This window comes from Gallus gallus, chromosome 12 (assembly GCF_016699485.2).
Source record: "Gallus gallus isolate bGalGal1 chromosome 12, bGalGal1.mat.broiler.GRCg7b, whole genome shotgun sequence".
Classification (NCBI taxonomy): Eukaryota; Metazoa; Chordata; class Aves; order Galliformes; family Phasianidae; genus Gallus; species Gallus gallus.
In genome coordinates this window covers 5,729,541-5,749,652 of record NC_052543.1, presented here as the reverse complement: position 1 = coordinate 5,749,652, position 20,112 = coordinate 5,729,541, and the positions used below count along the sequence as shown (strand labels likewise).

Below are 20,112 nucleotides of genomic sequence, written 5' to 3'. Positions count from 1 at the left end.
GGAGCGTTTACCCGCCTCGTTTCTACCGACGGAAAAGTAATTTAAGACTTAGTTTTACTTGAATTGAGTGGGAAAAGCACGCATCATATTAAGAGCCCACTTCACTGCTCTGATACAGCACAAAGAGCTACTTGTGCTCTGGTACACTTGAGTTCCCCATGTTTACAAATAAGCTCTTGGGCACAGGCCGGGGTTGTGCCGGAGCCACCCCGCAGCTCTGCGCGCCCTCTCCCGGCTCCCACCGCCGCGCAGAGCCGGCTCCGCTGCCCCCCGAGTCCGCCCGTTCCGCTGCCCCGAGGGTTGAGGTGCGGCCCCTCGGGGAGATGCCCGGCTCAGGGCCTTCCGTCTGCTTTCCGTCGCTGCCCGAGGTACGTAGGGCACGACACGCGACTCTGCTGCCGGCAGGCATCCTTCAGGTGGCCCGGCCGGGAGGGTGCCTCTCAGAGAGCCCAGGAGCTGCCCCAAACCCGCGGGTGGTTTGCTTGCTCTGCGTGTGCCCTTCCCGGGCCTGTTATGATCTGGGACGAAGTGTCGCTGAGTAGAGTCCTGAAATTGCAGTGCCCCAAACTCATGTTTTCTTACTGTACTGCTGGGGGAGTTGAAGGAAGTGGGGAAAGGGTCACTGGTCACCCGCTGCTCCCCCTGCGTGCTGCTGATCCCAAATGCCTTTCACTCCCTCGGTGTGACAGAGAGGGAGGGAAGCAACCCCCTGCCCAGCGCCCTCCCTGCTGTCTGTGCTAACAGCGCGGGGTGTTCTAGCAGTGCTAGAGTGGTCCTTTCAGACTTCTTATTCATAGAGATGTCTCCAGGCAAGCTGAGCAAATAGCTCCTTAAACACGCTGGAGAGCATATGCTGTCGTTTAACAACCAGTCCTCGTTATAAGCAGGAAGAGCTATTTCCAGGAAATAGATATGGAGTACAAATTTACAGAACAAAAATTCATGGAAATGTACAGAAAGTATTTACACAAATCCTACCCCATGCACTCATTCCCGGTATCGAGGATTTCTTGTGGCCATGCAGTTAGTACAAGATGTCAACTCAGCTATCTGGTCCCATTTGTCTCTCACAAGCGACATTACTAAAATTGTACAAATGGCTTGCCTTGTTTGATAACATCTCATCTCCACCAGCCCAAGACTCATTTGCAGAGCCCTTTTTGGGCAGGCAGCTCTGAGGACTTGGAGGCTTTTAAGTCTCTTAAGTGGATTTGATGCTGGGATCAGAATTAATCTGGGATATTTATGGCAGAGATGTATCGCTGTGAGGCATACCCTGCGGGGCTTAGTAGGGAAGCTGGGGGACAGCCCGCTGTGTCTGGTCCTGGGTTCTTTGGCCCATGTGTATGTCCAGCGGAGTCAGATCTTCAGGGCCTCTTTCACATAAAACATGCTATCCACTCTTCCCCCTGATTTGCCATCTTATCTCTTTATTTTGCATGGAATGAGCGTGGACCCTTCTCCAGGTCACCATGCATCATTGCTGTATAGGGGGATCACAGCTGTGGGCTCCCCAGCTGTGTGGGCTGGGGCTGTGGCAGTAGCTGCTGTGGCTCCAGCTACTTGGGAGCAGGTGCAACAAGCCAGCTTCAGATCAGTTTAATGTCTGGATGCAGAAACTGGAGGAAGTCTCCAACTCAGAAGATAGAACATGCCCTTGTTTTAAGGTCTTCTTCCAATTCTGCAGTTACTTTTGCTTTCTGAAAACTTAACCTGAAGATTATGGCTGTCTGTAGCTTCCCATTCAAGGAGGAAAAATCTCAGTTTCTTCAGAGTTAAATGTTATGTACACCTTGCATATGTTTAATTGGAGGGTAAGGATCCCTTCTTTGCAGAAGTTCTGCAACAGTTCAGTAGCAAATGTGGCTAATGCTTGCTTTGGATATTTCCGGTGTCAGGAGGAAGGCAGCATGTGAGGTGGTGTGTCCTCCTTATTCCCTCATGTACAGACCTATCTTCATCCCCGATGCAGCAGGGCTGCTTTGTGCCCAGGTGCTGGCAGTGATCAGTGCTTCAAAACTAGAGCGACTGGAATCCTTTGTAAAGGAAACTGGGATTCTCTTTGCCAAATGCTTCACAAAATCAGTACTTTTAGGAAGAAATCCGTGCTTCTGGGAAGTCATCTATAGGATTTGTACCTTAGGGTTTAAGTAGTTTTTCCTAAAGAGTTTAGACTCCTGTCTCCAAAGTTCAACTTGTGTAAAGCAGATGTTGCTCACTGACACTGCAGTGTCAATACAGGAGGTTCACATTCCCAAATGGTGGCTTACTTGCAATAGCACAGAAATGTTATACAAGCCCTGAAACTTTCCATTTTTACCAATAGGAAGAGTATAGCTGAATATATATGAAAATTAAATAATATAGAAACTTTTTACCTTGATCTTATGGAGGAGTGATTATTGTGTTCTATTACTGTTAGTGAGCACAGTAATAGATTTCTACAAGGAAAAAAGAAGTCCAAAAAAGAAAGTAAAAGTAGTCAGTTGTCCCTCCAAAAAAAAAGAGCCAGAGTAGAAAGGATGTTTCTGCTGTGCAGGCTGCTGACTGCAGAAGGCAGATGCATGCGATAGGTTAGCGGGTGCACTCATTGTCTTGCAATGAAGACAGTGTACCAAAAAAAGTTTGGGTGGTATTTTACTTAATTTTGTACTAATTTGCTGAGTGTGAATCAACCTTAAACTTAAAATCTACAAGTATAATTGAGGATAATTAGTTGATTGCAAAGCTTTGTTAAATGTAGTGAATCAGCATGTTAAGTATAACAGTAGGTATTTAACTAATTAAATTGCATAAGCCTAACTTGCAGTTAGTTCATTTCATTTAATATTAGATAAAACACCAAAATCTTCTAAAATTCAGATGCTCGGTGTAAGGAAGAAATGTTCAATACACCAACTTTCATAAAGCACCTCTTAATGTAAATATGGGCAAACCAGCCGGCGTGTTACCAGCCTGGGGAGTGATGTTTTTGCTAAACCTAACCAAGCTAAATTCTTTCCTGCCTTTTACCGTGAGAAATCTCTTTTTGTTTGGGGAGGAGGTATAGAAGGAATTGTCTGATAAGGTGGAACAATCTCAGAGTTCTGTTATTTGCAGCTCAGTCTAAATTCTGTACCTGTCCTGACTGATTTATTTCTAAATGAATTTAAAACTGGCTTTGTTCTCTTTCTCTTTGGGAGAAATAGTCACAATCCAGAGCATTAAGAAGTCTCCAGCATTTAGAAGGCGCTCTCCATCTGAGCTGAGGTGTGCTCGGTGCAATCTAGTGAGTGGTACTGTCTTTGTGGTGCTTTGTGAAGGCTGCTTTATGGCTTACATAAAATGAGCTTGTGACTTTGCATGTCGCTGTTGGCAGTGAGTGCTACCCCTGCACACAGTCTCAGCAGGAAGCCAAAGATTGCATTAGTGTAGAGACCAGCCTGACTTTTTTGCCTCCAGAGATGTTCTCTGTTGAGACAGACTGTTCATATGACGTAAATCATGTTTCAGGATTTGTGCTGCTTTTGGATGGAAGCTTATTTTTGTTTGCCTTAATTAAAGTAGAGGTATCTGACATCTGTTAAAGTGTGCTCGTGTTTGGGCAAGATCTTGCTTTCTCTGCCTTGTCAGAAGGAAATATACACGAGATACTTTCGCTCAGCTCTTTTTCAATCAGCTAAGGGAAGTGTGATTTGTGACTGATATCTAGCTGAAAGAAGCCTACAATAGAAGTGCAAATTATTACTAGAAATCTCACTTCTACCTGTTCAGCTTATTTTGCTCGTGCAAATTATCTTACTTTTAAGTGGAAAGCACAGTCTGTAGCCAAAACAAACACTTTACTGTGGCTAAATGCTATATAGTCTTTATCATTCCTATGTTAGATAGGGATGATGTAAAACTGGGATTGGGCAAAACTTAAACTTACATTTTCAAATAACCGAAAACCATTTTGTTCATTTTATCTTCGGTATGTAACTGAACGGACCACTAAATTATGAGAATAAGGATTTGATGCTGAAGGCATTGCGTTTTCTCTTGAAGGATGTGTTTCAACATTAGTGTTATTTGTACGCAGCAGATGAGTGAGCATCTCTTAAAACAGGCATTTGTTGTTCTGGCAGACAGTGGGAAATCGATACTGTGAAGGTGTGTAATAAGACAAGAACTTGCTAACATAACTCAACTAAATTATTTTGCTTCTGCTGAAAAATTGGCAAATTCTTTTACTTAATACCTGCTAAATGGTAAGAAAAAAATGAAAAAAATGAATTTGACTGCAGATGTGTACTATCTGACTAATAAAACAAGTTAAAAAGGGAGTGTGTGTGGGGGAGGGGGGCAAAAGGCGAAGTGAAGACAAAACAGTGTGCTGGTATCAAGAAAATTCCTGGAAATCAGAGAAGAGAGTGAAAATACGGTGTGTGGAGAAAACAGCAGAAATGCATGCTATTTTGACGGGGCAAATTTTACTTTGACAAATGCAGCACAAGATAACCCACAAGTCCTGAGTTTAAATATGGTTTCAAAACTTGAAATGAATTGTCTTGCTTAAAGCAGATCAGACCTAAACAGTTCGATCCCAGTGAATCTGAAAATATTCTCTAATGAACCCTTTTTTCCTGCTGACACAGAACACAATTTGTGAGCTTCTTAATTTCAGTATTCTTGTGTTTGGAACTTCAAGAACCAAGCACTGTTTCATGCTGGTTAATGCTTTGATGTTCTTCATTAAGAATTCATTGCCAAGGAAATAGAAATGCATTTCCAAACATGTATTTGTGGAAAATATTTGGGTATGGTCATGGATCCTATGTTTTTGGCAAGCAGAGGAGAGCTGCTGTTGTAACTACTGGGGGTAAAATACATGGATTGAGATCCTCTTCCCCCTCTCCCAAAATACCTGACTCCAAAACAAGCCTATACATGTGTATGTATATGTATGTGTATGTATAACTAACTATACATACCCGCAGCATACTGATTATTCTGAACATCTAATGTGAGGTATGAGATGGAAGACCCAATACTTGGTCTTCTAGTTCCTACCAAAAAATAGCTGTGAGTACACTATGTGTGAAACAGAGGCACTTAAGGGCCCTGTTGCTCAAGTTTAACTTCTGAAAAGCTGTTAACCTGTGAGCAGTGTATTGTTGTCCTAAAATGACAGGAAATGGCTTTTGGATGAATCCTAAAAAATACCATGATCTGCAGTGTAGTAACTCTTACTCATCAGCAAAGTAGATTTTAATATTTTAAAATTAAGGAAAATTAAGCACTGAACAGTTACATAAGAACATGAAGGATGGGGGGAGCAGGAACAGAGCTGTTCTTTGAAGAACTGAACTTCCTGCTGAGTGAGGGATGTTAAACTTCATCCTTTTCCACTTAAAATAATACACTTGTGGGAGAATGTGAAGCATCAACTTACCCATTTTAGAATCTGTTTTGCAGTCTTGTTGGCCTGGTTATTTGCATAGGAAGACAAATCTCCATAAAACCTCTGGGAAGGTGTCTTCTGCAAGAGAGTGAGTTGAAGGTTTTTTGACAACATGAAGCAAAATACATAATGCTCAAAGGAGTATCTGTAGCAAGAGCTTTTTTAATGGCAGATTGTAGAAGCTGTGAGGAAAGAACAAGGTATTTCAAGGTGTTTTTTTGCAGCATACTGATAGGGGGAGTAAATTATTAAATGCTTCTTGCAAATAGTATCTCAAAAAACTTAGTTTTACGGGGTCTTGAAATGGAATCAGATGGGTCTTATGTGCAGGCCAGTGGCACTGAACTGAAACTGCTGTGCAAAATTCAATGTTGTATGTCAGGCCACGGCCTCTAAAGAGTTTCTGCCTTGAATGGTTACAGAAGTATATGTGTTCCCTCAGTACTTCTTTAAAGAGCATGAGAGCACTTAGGAATGGCCATAGGAGCTGCTTCCTCCGCACTTCCAATTCCGACACTATTTAATTATGTGGGCACCTGAACAGCACAACTGTGCAGACCTTCAAAACATTGCAACACACTGAAGTTCCCCTGAGTTTATGGCTCAACGGGGATTCCAGTCCCTGGTGTGGGAAGAGTTGCTTATGAGGCAGGCAGCCTATACCAAGACAAATGTTTGTGTTTGTACCCAGTTTGTCTGAGGGCTCCTGTCCTCCACATGCAGGTGGCAAGGAGGTCATCTCATGCTACTCACTGAGGGTGTGTGGGAAGCTGCTTAGGTAAGTGGATTTTGCGGACCAGAAGTACTTCCTGATGTGCAGCCCACACTTGCATTATTCTAGTTTGATCCTATCACTCCTACTCATACCCTCTCTACTGTGTTAATTCTATCTTTTTTTCTGCGTGTGTTTTGCAGTCTGTGGGTACTTTCAGGCTGTTTTTGCCAAAGCTCATTTCTTTCATCTTAGCGCAGTGAGACTGTGAATGAGGTTGTCATCATTTCATTCTGCCTGTGTCCTTGCCTAATTGTACTATTTTTCCCTGCAGAATTGTTGAATTAGATATTTGAACAGTCTGAACAGGCTTGGATTGATCCGGGGCAGCATGGATTGAAGGAATAGTGTATGATATGCATCTGGCCAGGTTTTAGGTGATGTGGACTGCTTGCTTACACCACCACCCTTTGCTGTGGGGTTCCTCTGCAGATTCCTAACAGTATTTCTTTGAAATACTGAATTTCTCACCTTTTGTAGTTTACTGCATTACAGATAGTGGAAGAAATGTTGGTTTGTGCCAGCTAGAAATCTGGATAAGAATTTGTTGCCTTTTCATGGCCATTACCATGGTATTGTGATTAAGGACAGAAGTGAGAAAAATATGTATTTCTTTATTCCCTGTTGTTTGCCCTTAGCAAAACTAAGCACAGATAATGATTGTTATTATACAAATGAACACGTCAAGGTTAAAGTTTAGAATCATCTCTTAATAAGTTGTTCAGATTTAGGTGAAAAATGATGGCATAAATTATCTTTTTTTTTAATCTCGTGTTCCTTAATGGCCAGATGTTAACTTATTTGGTTTTAATTGCTATTTGTATAATTAGTGTAATGGAAAAATATTGCTGCAAAGTAGCTGAATGTTTAAACAGGGTTAATGCTGTAAAATACAACAGTTTTCACAATAGGATCTTGAAACCCAATAATTAGTTATTCAAATGGCAAATTCTATAAATGCATCTCTTCTATTTGTTTACCAAACTGTATAGTTCTGGGTGGACTAACACCTCTCCCGATCCTAACACACCCGGCATCTCAGAGTCTCAGTGACTTGTGCTCCCTCTGCTGGGCTCTTGGTAATAGTTCAACGTTCACTAGTTTTGGAAGTGTATGTACGGGTATGTATGTATATGCCTGTGTATAGTGTAGAATCTTCTTTTGAACGGTAGCATCTCTACTACTTTTGCATCTCTGCTGGAAAGCCTTGCAAATGTAACAAAAAATTTCTCAAGCTTTTATTCTAGTGTCTTGAAGTGCAGAGGCAAACTTTTAAAGTGGTGGATCATATAGACAGATGCTCTAAAAAATCTGGATTGTTCTCACTGCTGTGCTAGATAAGCAAAATACTGCTATTGAATAGCTCTCTACAGCAATTCATTAAAATCTCATGCATTGTTTGAATGACAATAACATTTCCAGCTCGTGTTTTCCTGACAAGTATGATTGAAACACACACACATACCGTAGTGCTATAAAAAAAACAAACAACACACGTAGTTCAGATTTACTAGGGGCAAAGAGTTCTTTACTCTGAATGATTGAGCAAATGCAACAGAGAAAGGAACGTCGGATGCCATACTCCTGTCCTTTTCCAAAAACTTGAGGTATGCTTTGGAGTTAAGGTTTGTCTGAACTTCTCCATCTTTGCTAGATTTCTATTAACTGAAAAAAAACTGCAGCTTGCATCTACTACTTTGCTTAGAAGCTTTGAATTTTGGGGGGCATTGAAACATACAGCTATATGGTGTATAAACTGCAAGCTTTATTACAACCTGAGCTTACCAAATAAGAAGCTCTTTTCTCAGGCTATGGGAACTGGTCATGCGCCCACCTCTGAAAAACTGATTTCTGCTGGAAGAAGATTTTAACTGACAACTCAGTTGGACTTCCAGATAGTACAATATAATCATTCTGAAAGGGACACGCTCTGAGTTATGAAGGGTACTGGCCTGGAAGACCTATTTAAAAGCATTAACATAATGTTTTATTGGTCATATCTAAAATTTAGTTGTAAATTTGAGTAACATAAGTTCTATGCATGTTGAAATGAGTATTGAACAAGGTGAGATTTGACACACTTTCTGAACTCTGTACTTAGGTTTTTGCACTACCATTTGAAACAATCATTTTTGGACTCTGAAATTTCATGGTTTGATATTGTCAACCTCTGTTCAGAATTTGAAGTACTACTTCTAATGGGTGGATGAAGTTTTACAATATTTCTAATAAGCAATAACTACTTCTCCTTAGGTAATGCGGCATGGTAAATGAATGCCTAGCCAACTTCCTGGCTGCTGGTGTTGAAACAGTATGCACCAAGCTGTGCATTCAAAGAAATCTGAAATACTTGCAAATTAACTAAGCTGTTTTTAGTATCCTTTCTGTTTACTTAGTGTGATGCTAGAACCACTATTTGCAGAACCCTGTGTTTCTCCCACCTCTAATTTTCAAGCTCTTTAAGTTTTATAAAACAGATTTTACTGTGTTTAGTCTTCTCTTAGCTTATGGCCAAATTCTCCAGAGAGGAGTGTGGTTTCCTCCTGTATTTTTCCACTGTGGAATTGTGAACATATCTAAGCATCGAGGGAGCATTTTCTCCTTTACTGCTCCTCAGTTTTCCTCCAAGTGGAATGTCTACTAAAAGAGGAGCTTAGGGAGTACAATCTGAAATGCTCTGTGTTCAACTCTGTACATTACAGAGTGCCATGGATATCATTGTAGGTTTCAGGATGTGTGAAAGCACTTTCATGAATTCACAGATGAGACTTGATTTTGCAGTTGCTCAGTAAGTTAACATTTGAATTTGAGAACTAAGCAGTGTCTGCTGTATATTCAGCTGGTCATCTGAGGGGGTCAACATGCACCGCATCTCCAGAGATTACAATGGCTTCTTTATGTTCTCTAAAACCTCAAAGAACAGGAGGAGTAACCCAGCTTGTGTCTTCTGCAAAGTATAGAAGACTTCCAACTCTTCTTGCCCCAGTCAACATACTATTTAAATAGTCTTTAAAAGAGAAAAGAAAGTGTCTTCAATCCTCAGTGAACACTATAAAGATTCCTGTATAACCACTGAGTTGTTTAAGAGCTTGGCTTCTACTGTGAAATGTGGTTAAGGGTAGCCAGATGATAATTGGTTATGCCTAGAAAGTACCATTGTAACTAAAAAAGAAACTTTCAGAAGTTCCAACTGCATTTAAATTAGGAGAGTAGTGACTTGGATGACAAGGCATATTAGAAAGATAACTACTTTATGAAGGTGTTAAAGGTAAGTATCAGCCTGACTGTCTACAAACTTGGACTCACTGGTCCCCAGCAGTTAGAGGAATAAGCTGAAGAGGATTTCTTGCCCACTGGCAGTTGTGACCTCCTGCTCAAGAGAAATAGTGGGGTGTGGCTGTTGGCAGTGGTAGGTTGCACACTCTTGGACTGGTAGACTTCAATATATAGTTGGAGTTGTTTACACATAAGAAATAGGATGCTGTAATAAGATGAGCTAAGACCTCTATTTGCCTTATTAATACTTCCTTTCTATTTCAAAAGAGCAGACTACAGCAACATTTTGTTTTTTATTACCTTCCCATAGATGCGGTGGTTCTCTGCTCATGTTTGGGGAATGCGATTGCTTTGTCCTTTCTCTTCTATGAATGACACTGGAAATGAAGTAAAATGTCAGTGAAGTGTGAGATCCTAGTGAGATGGTATCTCTCAGTTTAGGTTCAAGTGTGTCATATCACTTCAATTTTGATCACTTAGCTAGTTCAGTTCTACCTGAATTTAGGTACTTCGTAAGACTGAAGAATTTCTGACAAACCATAAGCAAGTAAAATCATTTGTGATGAATTATAACGTATGTCAGTATTCTTTTAATAGTTTGTTGGTAGGACATACAGTCAGCTTTGAATCTTAAGGGATTCTATGAATTTCACATGCACTCAAGGCTGTTGGGGTGCAGTCTTTGACATGAGTGTTAAAATCTAAACAGAGTAGGTTTCATTTGTACCCTCTGCAAATACTTTGAATTAAAAGTCCTGAGTCCTGGTGATCCATGTCATGTACAGTTGCTGTGCATAGAGTGTCCAGGGAAGTTGCAAACAGGCATTAATCTTCCTTACTGCAGTGCAGCCAGGATGTTGTAATTGTACTAAAATCAGAGGAACTCCTTTGCTATTCTCATCGTGATGGCTGCAGTGGAGGGATTGCAGAGAGTTAAGCCATCATTCTTCATTGTTTTCGCTGCTTACGTTCCTACATCCATACATCTTCCTTCTACCAAAGATTTTGAAATAGAATTGGCTTTGGAATGCATTCTACTTGATAGTGTTTTGTTCCTTCAGCAGTTTCCTTGGTGAGGAAACTACGTATTTACCTTAAAAAATGTAAGCATTCATTAAATCCAAATGTATTTGCATTCAGTGTCGTTTTTTTGGGTTTTTTTTTTACCTGAGCAGCAGGATCTACTGGCACTGTGGACACTGAGGTGCTTGTGTGCAGTACGTACCACATTCAATATTGACTTTCTTTAGGTTGTATGGTGGTGTCGTTTGTTAATGAGTAGGTCTGCTTATGTTGAAGGTCCTTCCGGTGATAATAAAGCAAGAATTCACAGTAGTAGGAGTATTCCTTTAGGTATTCACTCTCTACTAGGAGTTAAGATTAATGGTTCCTTGTTGTGGATAATAGATGTAGTTTGTGTTTTCACTAGAATTCCATTTTTTACATATAGACCTACAGCAGAAACATTGGGTTAATTTTATTCTCATGGTAGGTACAATTGTAAGGCTAGGCAGCAGCAAATAGAGTTGCTTTAAATCTAAGAAAGGTAGCAATCACGATCCAGTAATAAAGAAAGAACTGCTCATCCCTTTCTGAGGCTCAGGGCTCACCAAACACTCCAAAGGAGACGATCTCCAAGTAGAGATCCTTCCCTTGCAGCTGCCAACACTTAAATGAGGTTAGGGTCACATAGGTGAATTGCCTCTGCCTGTGCTCCCAGGTCTGGCTATGTCCCTTCACCAGGTGCTCTCACTGGTTCAGACTGTGACCTAACAGTTCCCATACAAAAATTGAAAGAGCTTCTGTTTTAATCTGTTGTTCTTCCTACTTAGCTATTTGTTTGATGGTTCTTGAACAATAAACATAACATTATTACTGCTAGTAAAATTTACCATTGAGGTTTAAAAAGATGAAAAACGGCCTTGTATCATTGTAGTTTATTCATGCATCTTCATAGCGCTGTAGAAGTTATCAGGCTCTCTTTACAGAAAAATAAAGTGGTTGTCTGACCCTCATCTTTGGTATGCTTACCTTTATGAAGTGAATAGTTGGGAGGAGTTTCTCTCTTCATATATTGATGTTGTTCCTTGTATTGATTTCCCCTATTACTATGTACAGATACATAAGTAAGTGGGGGTAGGACTGTGATCTAATGTAGAGTAACTAGATCTCTTTGAATAAGGTAAAATCTGTATTCAGCTTTCAGATACGATTCTATTTTAAGCTTTTAATTGAGTTCACTACCTCTTGAGTACTCGAGGTTATAACGTGTTGAGAGAATGACATTGTCTTGCAGAATATAACACTTTTATTTCTAGTTTGACTAAGGTCATAACAGCAGTGCTAGTACAGTGTTAACACTGGCACACAATGCACTGCCTTGTGTGTATGTATTTGGGATTAGTAATGGTGTTAATCAAGAATTTGGAGATGTAAGCACCAGTGGGGGAGGTGAGGGAATTAGTACGTGCGGAATGATAGAACAGAACTTAACTGTGAATGTCTTCCTAAACTGCTTGGGAAGAAAACTTTGAAGGCAGTGATTTGAGTCTCTGAGACTGCAGCAGTAAATTCAATAGCTACTCTTGATTGCTATTTCAAAGAGAACTCTAAAAGGCTTGTGAAATCCACCTCATATTGGGTGTGCAAAATTTATAAATTTGAGCTGAAACTTACAGCCTTTGATTTAATTATAGTGACAGAAAATTTGATGGACTGTGCCTGTGAATATCCTGTCCACTGTACCTTTAGATGGAGAGTATCTCAGGGTGCTTCTTTTAATATTTAAATAGAAGATTATCTGCAGGCAACAGTAAATTTGTACACATGAAGAAGGGGAAGCATGGAAAGCAGTTTTTGCTTCTCCTTTTCCCTAATTGCTTATGTGGCATCCTCTAGTTTTTTCTGGTCATTGCTGCTTAATGAAAGGGATGGGTGGATTTAAATATAGATTCTCAATTATTCAGTAAAGGCAACTTTAATTCTCCAAAAGGCAAGTTCTGTGCTGAAATATCTTCACAACAGTATGATTAAAGGAGGTGGTAGTAGTATGGAACAGAGTTCAGTTGTGCACAAGTGTTCAAGCAGTACAGTCATCTGTATTATATTAACTTCAGTAACATGTGAAATCTCATGCTAACATGGAACAATTCTTAGTTATGTTGTATTCTCTAATGAGGTTCCACTTCAACCTGTATTTGTACCTAGGGCAGAAACACTGTCCTCTGAGAGTTGAAACATTATATACATCAAATCAGATGGCAGATCAAACGTGCATGAAAACATTTTTTTAAGTTGAATTTGTTGTATTGAAGTCTGATCTGAGCAGTAGACTGTGTAAGAGGCTAAATGACAGAAGTATCTTCAGTCAGATCTCACATAAAAGGAGAATAAATTTCATGTCTTCTTTTTTACCTTCTCTATTCTATGTCAATACAGTGTCAATTTCTTTAAAATCGTATAAATTGGCCTGTCTCAGAACTTATCACTGATCAAATGCTGCTGATATTGTTGCTTAAAGATAGGTATCGGGCTTTCATCTCAGAAGGTTTTACGTGCTGGTCAGGGCCTGCATTTCCTCAACCATCCCATGACTTACTGTAGCAATTTTACATTTATCTAAACGTACCCGATAAGAGCAGCTCCTAATCAGAAGACTGAGAGATGCCTGCCCACTTTTTCCCCCTATGAAAGCCAAGAAAGAAACTTTTTGTTTAACATGTTACAGAGTTAAGTAAATTTTTCTCCCTGAAAGCAGCCTCTAGAACTGAGTTTTACGTGTTATGTTGCATGGGGATTGCTAGGTCATGGACTGAACCAGCAATTGAGTACCAGGTGAGAAGGTGTGGCTAACCCAGGGTGCACAGGTGCAAGCAATGCACGCAGGTGATGAGAAGGGGTGGACCCTGGGTTCACCACTCCTCTCTCTCATTTAATGGTTAGCAGTCGAGGGCGCATGGTTTCTATTTGGAGATCACCTCTTCTAGAGACTTTACCAACCTTTTGAAAAGGTAAAATACTTTTCTCTGTATTGTCTTCTGAACTGTATCTTGATGAGTATCTTTATAAGCATGTTTGTATCCTAGCAGAAAGCAGTATCCTTGCTTTCCTTTGCTCTATGTGATATGTCACCAGAATTTGGTGAAATAAACCTTTGATATTCACCTTTAGCTGTTTATGAAAAAACTTATTACGACTTTGACCTTATTTATCTCTATGAGCTGTGTTTGTCTAAGCAGGTGCAGTATCAGAAACTGTTAGAAAAAAGACTGAGTATTTTACTTACAGTAAGGAAAACAGTGGTAGTAAATCGGGTACTAGTCTGGTTTGTCTACTGACTGACAAGTACGTATCTTGGAGTTGTATTTTTACTCTTGAGACTATTATTGTTTCAAGCAGTTTTCTGCTATGCAAACATACTATAGAAGGAATTTGTTCCCGATTTTTTTTTAAGGAATCCTTAGAAATGCTTTTGTTGAGAATGTGATATGACGTGACTCTTAGCTCTTTCATAAGTCATCTTGCTGTGAGTGAGGGAAATTGAGCCTATTAGGCTAGATGAAGGTTCCCCCTTGGAAAATGTTATTTAATTGAGGATATCCTTCACTTGTGATAAGCTATGCAATGAACCTTGATATTTAAATATCCTTACCAACACATTTAATTAACTTTACGAAGGTAACTGATATTCCCAGAGGTCACTAAATCTTTATTTAATTTCGTAGCTTGTTCAGATTTGTGATTTGGTCCATCTCCATACTTTGCGATAGAGTAAGATTTTGTATACTGGCTAAATTAATACATTGTGTGAAAGAGACTATTCAACATCTTGCTGTTTTAATAATAAATGTTAAGTAAAACAGGTCTGATATGCTTTCTAATTTGGGGGGCAAATCTAAAATATGTAGATGACAGAGGAATTACCACATCTAATGGGGTGTCTCTCTCCTCGTCTGTTTCCTCTGAGTTGGGGTTGCAAACTGTAGCTAGCTTAATGTTAAATACTTTTTGAACCTAAGCTCCAGAAATGTACATCTGGGTTGCTGAGTTGATCATTCAGTTCAGACTCCAGGAAACTTTATGAAACAACTCATTTCTCTTTTGTTAGATTAAGTTGCCAGCACAAAATGTGAAAGCTAGAGACTTTCCTGTCAAAACTCTTTTATGAAAGGAAATAAAAAGACTGGTTAGAGATACGTAGCCAATTTGTAAGTCATCATGCTCTGTGGTAGCTGAAATGCCAACACAATGTCTCAAATTTGTCCCCTGCTCAGCTAAGCACAGGATTTTTATTTTACTCCTTGTGCTTAGCTGGGTAGTTATTTCTATTGGTGGAGAGATAACTGTGTAGAAGTCTCATTTAGGTAGAAATCATTGCTAGTACTGTTGTCTTAACTATTATGGATCTGCTCCTCTTCTAAGCAATGGGTTTCATTCAAAATATCTGTGTTAATAATTGATGTCCTTATAGTATGCTATCATTACCAATTCTTTTTTCTTTTTTTTTTCCCTTGGGCAAGCTGGTTCTGCTTCTAAAGAGAGTAAGGACAATGTAGGGGGAGATAGAAAAACTTTTGATTTCTAGCTAGAAGTCTGACTTCTTTGGAATAGAAAGCTAAGTTATAATAAGTACTAATGCCTGGGTTGTGGTGATAATAGCCAAAATAAACCATGATGCCCTGAGGATTATGAAGCTTGTGATGCTGTCAAAGCAGATAACTGGTTCTCTACTCTCTTGTCTAATTTCCTACTTGCTTGTTTAAATATAATGTGCAGAGGTACTATTGTTCCCTCCCCCAGAACACTTGAGAAAATGCAATGAAGAATAGCTGAACGCATTAGCTGCAGCTTTGGAGTTTAAGACATCCTATGTGATAATTTTTCATTCAATTTCAAATCTTCATTTATAGTTGATAAATTCTATTGTTATTTTCTAGACACAGGTGAATGAATTGGGCTTAAATATTTGTGAAAATATTTTTTTTCTTAATGTCAGAGATACTGCCTCCTAGTCAAGACTAAGTGTATATGGAAAATAATTTTAACAAACTGGGAATCTTGGTAGCAGGATGACTTCTCGGTGTGTGCTTACATATCCTGTCTAGCTGGTTTCCTGAGCAGACATGAGATAGATGAGAAGGTTAAATACAGGAGTATCAAATCTAAAAGAATCAGTCAGGTGTACTTTTCCAAGGAATTCTGATCCCACTACAGGGATATCAAAGTAGATATAGTATTGAAGAGTTTCACTGACTTTACTAAAATACTTCCTGTTGACTTACGTAAACTCGCCAACTAAAGAGGACTAACTGCAGAGACACTTCAAATGTATGTGTTGTTCTTGTGCTACTTGTGTGCTAGCAAAAGGAAGCTAAGTATCAGTCAGGCCTTCTACTGGAGATGTTTTATCAACATACCTACCACTGTCTTTGCCTGACATTTCCAATGATATCCTCACATGGTATCCATATAAGGAATAAAGTACCCTAGCATGCAAGGTTTGATATCTTATACTTGAGAATTTGGTGTTAATCTGTTCTTTCGGTGACTGTAAGGAAGAAAAATTTTCCTCCTTTCTAGGTGGTTAGCATGTTCTGATATCATGCTAAGATTTAGCATGTTTAAGTTAGCAAATACCAGTTCTGGTATTTGTTGTCTGATCTTTCCAAGGCCTCCTACTGAGGCTGGTCTTTAGTATATCAGTGAGGAGAGTGTTCTGTAAGTTCAGTGTAGTTCTAATAAACATTTAAGTGCTAATGAAGTTCTGCAATTATCTTTACAGAAATAGGATGGAGTAGGCAAGCAAGCTGCCTTTTGTCTTGCTGATACCCTGCCATGTGTTCATCTACCAAAATAAGAGGAGGGGTTAGACATTTATGCAGTAGTTGAACATTCTTGGCATATTTATACATAATGAAAGCAGACTTCTGATATTTCTCAGCATTAAAAAAAAAGTGTTTGAAAACGCCAGCTCCACAGACTGTGCAGGTAGGAGACTAAATTACTTATCAATTTATGTTATGATCCCTCCTGAGACTGCTATATATAGACAAATGACATCATTATCTTGCATTTTACTTTCTACTGGCCAACCTCTATCTCATTTGGAAGATGAAGGCTATTTCTTTTAAATCCTTGTGCTTTTCTGGAGCATAATTCCTCATTAGAAATGAGGAAAGCTTATTTTTTCATACTGCATTATCATTAGAAAGCAGTGCTTCTAGGAAGCTTACTACTGTGCTTATTCTGTTTAGCCATTCTAAAAGTACTGCGGCTCCCCCCCTCAATTGTAACTTTTTGAATTTCCTTAGCTTTCCTAAATTCCCAGGAGTTTATATTTGGGATCCCTCTGTTATCTTGGCCTTGCATGCAATTTTATACAAACTTGTTTTCTGACTTCTTGTGTAGATATCAGCTGTTTGGTTTTATCTTTTAAACTTAATGCATGTATCTAATCCTTTGATGTTGTACAACCCAGAGAGCTGCAGGTATTTTTATCTGGATGTGACCAGTAATCCACTGGTAGACATCAAAGTCAGTGTTGAAGATTTTTCTATTGGTAAAACAGATTATGAACATCAAAAGGTAACTACACAGTATAGAATTATTAACAACTAATTATTTCTGTGTACAGTAGTTGCTTTTGGGTTTGCTCCTTTAGTAGCTTTGAGAGAAGAGCTTTCACTTGAAGTGGTTATCTTCTGCAATTTTGACAATGTAATTCTTCATAATGGTGACTCTGAACTGAATTAATATGTCATTGCAGTAAGAAGGCTGTCTGAAAAATGTAGTCCTGTTCACTAACTTGCTTTGACAGCAAGAAAAATTTGATGTTTCCCTCCATAAAAACACTGTGAGCCATAAATCAAGTTAATTATTCTTTAGAACAATTCTACTTGCTTGATCAGTAAATTAAACTCACAAAAGTAACTAAAAAACTCCAAATCCAACAACCAAAGAAAACCTTTTCTGTCTAGTTCCGGTGGAATTTACACAATTTGCTTTATTCTGCCTTAACCAAGCAAATATGGTAAAACAGCTACTGATTTCCTGTTGTCTTTCTCCACCCAATAATAATATTCTGTGGTTGTTGCACTTTCAAAGTACTACATACAGCTTAGATAGTGCTGACAAAAAAGTAAGACATCATTCCCTCTAATACCTCTGCCTCCTCTCTGTTTTCAGAGAGCATTACTTTTTCCCATGTTACCACTCTTTGCACTTAATATAACTTATCTGCTTGCTCAGGGAGCCTCTGTTCATTGAGTGAAACTGTTGGGTGACGAAAATGTGGAGAAATCAGTCTGTTTTTCTATTGCATCTTAAAATGAGCTTAAAATGCATCTCTATTTTAATTCTGATGTTTCTCACTATACAGAAGAAAAAGATGTTATTTCCATCCTGCCTTCATGTATTGCGAAACACCTGACTTGATCAGCAGCGATCATGTAGCTGTTGCTAAGTATAGTAGCTATAGGGAGTGGGGAGAGACTGACTTTACTGTCTGCTATTTGAAACAGCAGTAATTTTCCCTCCTTCAAAATATATTTTTAGAGGTTTACAAATAAAAGTGAAATGGCATAGCTTCTAAGTAGAGGTAGTGCAAAAGAGACACTGTGAGATTTCATGTTGAGATTTGTAGTTTTATTTTAAAATATCTTTTAATGTAATATCTGCAATGTGTTTGAGTAAGCATTCCATTGTACCCTGTTTTTTCTATCATTGCTACATCCAGATTCAGTTTGCCCTAGTGCTTGAAATATCCCTTGTATCTTAGATGCTTTTCGTAAGTTGGATTTTCTTCTGGTTTTGGACTGTCTAAAACTTTAACACCTCACTCCCTACTACGGGTTGAAGGAGTTGAAGGCAGCCTTTTCACTTTTCTAGAGTGATTTCATTTTTCTACATATTGACTTCAGATAAACAAGTGTTCTACTGTATGTTCTTAGCATCAGATTTTCTTGATTTGAATCTGGAAATAACTTGACAGTTGGGCTGATTTGAGTTGAAGCTGAATGCTGCTGTGGATAACCATGAAGCTTTGTCCCAGTTCAGAAGTATTCTGCCACTACAGAATATTTGAAGCACACGATAAACTTAAGTTCACAATGAGATTGGCAGCACCGTAGTAGAAAAAGGCGTAGTAAGAAGTTTGCTGTTATTTGGATTTTTTTGAATTGAAATAATTGAAACAAAACAACCACAACACACAAACACATACCCTCCCCAAAACAACTTAGGAAGTCTGATCTCTCTTACGTATGTAATTAAGTAAATAAATCAATCAGGAGTTGCAAGACCAGAAGTGCTATTAATTATGGCATTTCTGCCTTACATTTCTCAGTAGCTGGTACTGCTGACAAAATAAATCTGTATTTCATTTATTCCTTGAGCTGCCAATAGAGGGGAGTTACTGAGTAGCTAACAGTGACATCCAACATGCTCTTCTGACTGTGCTTGCTATGCTGTGTACTTTTTGCAACCATTTTCCTATGTGTGTGTTGGAGATCAGAGCTTCAGATGGTAATGGATTTAATCATGAATGCATGTAATTACAGCTAGTAAGGTCTCAACACAGTTTTGAATGGAGTTGTTCCATTTATCTGTTAAGTGTTCACAAAATTCAGACTTGGTAAGAGTATGCACAGAATGCCTAGCTATGATGTTAGTGTCTTTTCTTGGAACCATCTGGTGTTGGATCTTTGGCATTAATGGAAAAAAAATTCTTCTTAAGAAAGAAAATCCTTCCAGAAGAGTCAGCCTAGAAGATACAAGGCTTCACCTTTTCTTCTCCTTCTCTCAAGAAAAGTTCAGAGAATCTAACCAAAAATAATGTGTGAAATGCAATTAAAAGGCATCTGTGACTAAGTGTCTCATCTTGCAAATAAAACAATTGCTGATATTCTAGTCAGCAAAGTCAGAAATCACTAGTGATTTCAATACTTAAAAGTAGGTTTCAAGAAGATCAGATGGTCTGTCTACAGTTATTTCAGGAGTAACTCCTGACCTTTACAGACTCTGAGGGATGCAAATCCTTCTTATTTTGTATCCACCTCAGTAAAATCTGAGGGTGTTGGTAAAACTTCATGAATTCCAGGAGGGATGAACTCAGCTTGTCTGAAAGTGCTTTTTCTTTCCTGGCCAACTGGTACTTCAAGTGTTCCAGTGAATGCTACTCTTCTATCCTTAGTAGTTACATAATAAGTAACTGAAGAAGTCTAGGGATGAATATTTTCAATTAAAAACATTTTATAAGAACAGTGAATTGAAAGGGTAGGTTAGGTGTTTCGGAAACTGAAAGGCTTCTTTCCCAAACAAATTAAAACTTTGCTTAGTTGAGCTGAGGGCTGGGCAGGGGAGAAGACAGGATGGAGGTCTGACCAGAGATGATGGAATAACAGGAGCCTTTGAAGAGCAAGGAATGCTCTGTCTAAGAATGTTTTTATATCTCTGTTGTTGCATGGAATGCTTCAGAGATGGAAAACAGGCACAGCAGAAGTGCGTAAGCGTAAACACTGTGACTCAAAATTTCCAAGTATGTGGACTTTTCCTCATTTACTGATGTTACTTTGGGCTGTAATTTCAAAGCCATTATTGGGTGTTCTGCTTCTCCCGTATGAACTCCAACTTTCCAAGCAAGTTA

At 39.0% G+C, this 20,112-nt stretch overlaps 1 protein-coding gene across 15 annotated transcripts in view; it reads left to right on the top strand.

Moving 5' to 3' along the window:
- Window positions 1-20,112, top strand: part of IQSEC1 (IQ motif and Sec7 domain 1) — a 365,521-nt gene that overhangs the window by 50,172 nt on the left and 295,237 nt on the right. The window lies entirely within an intron of this gene.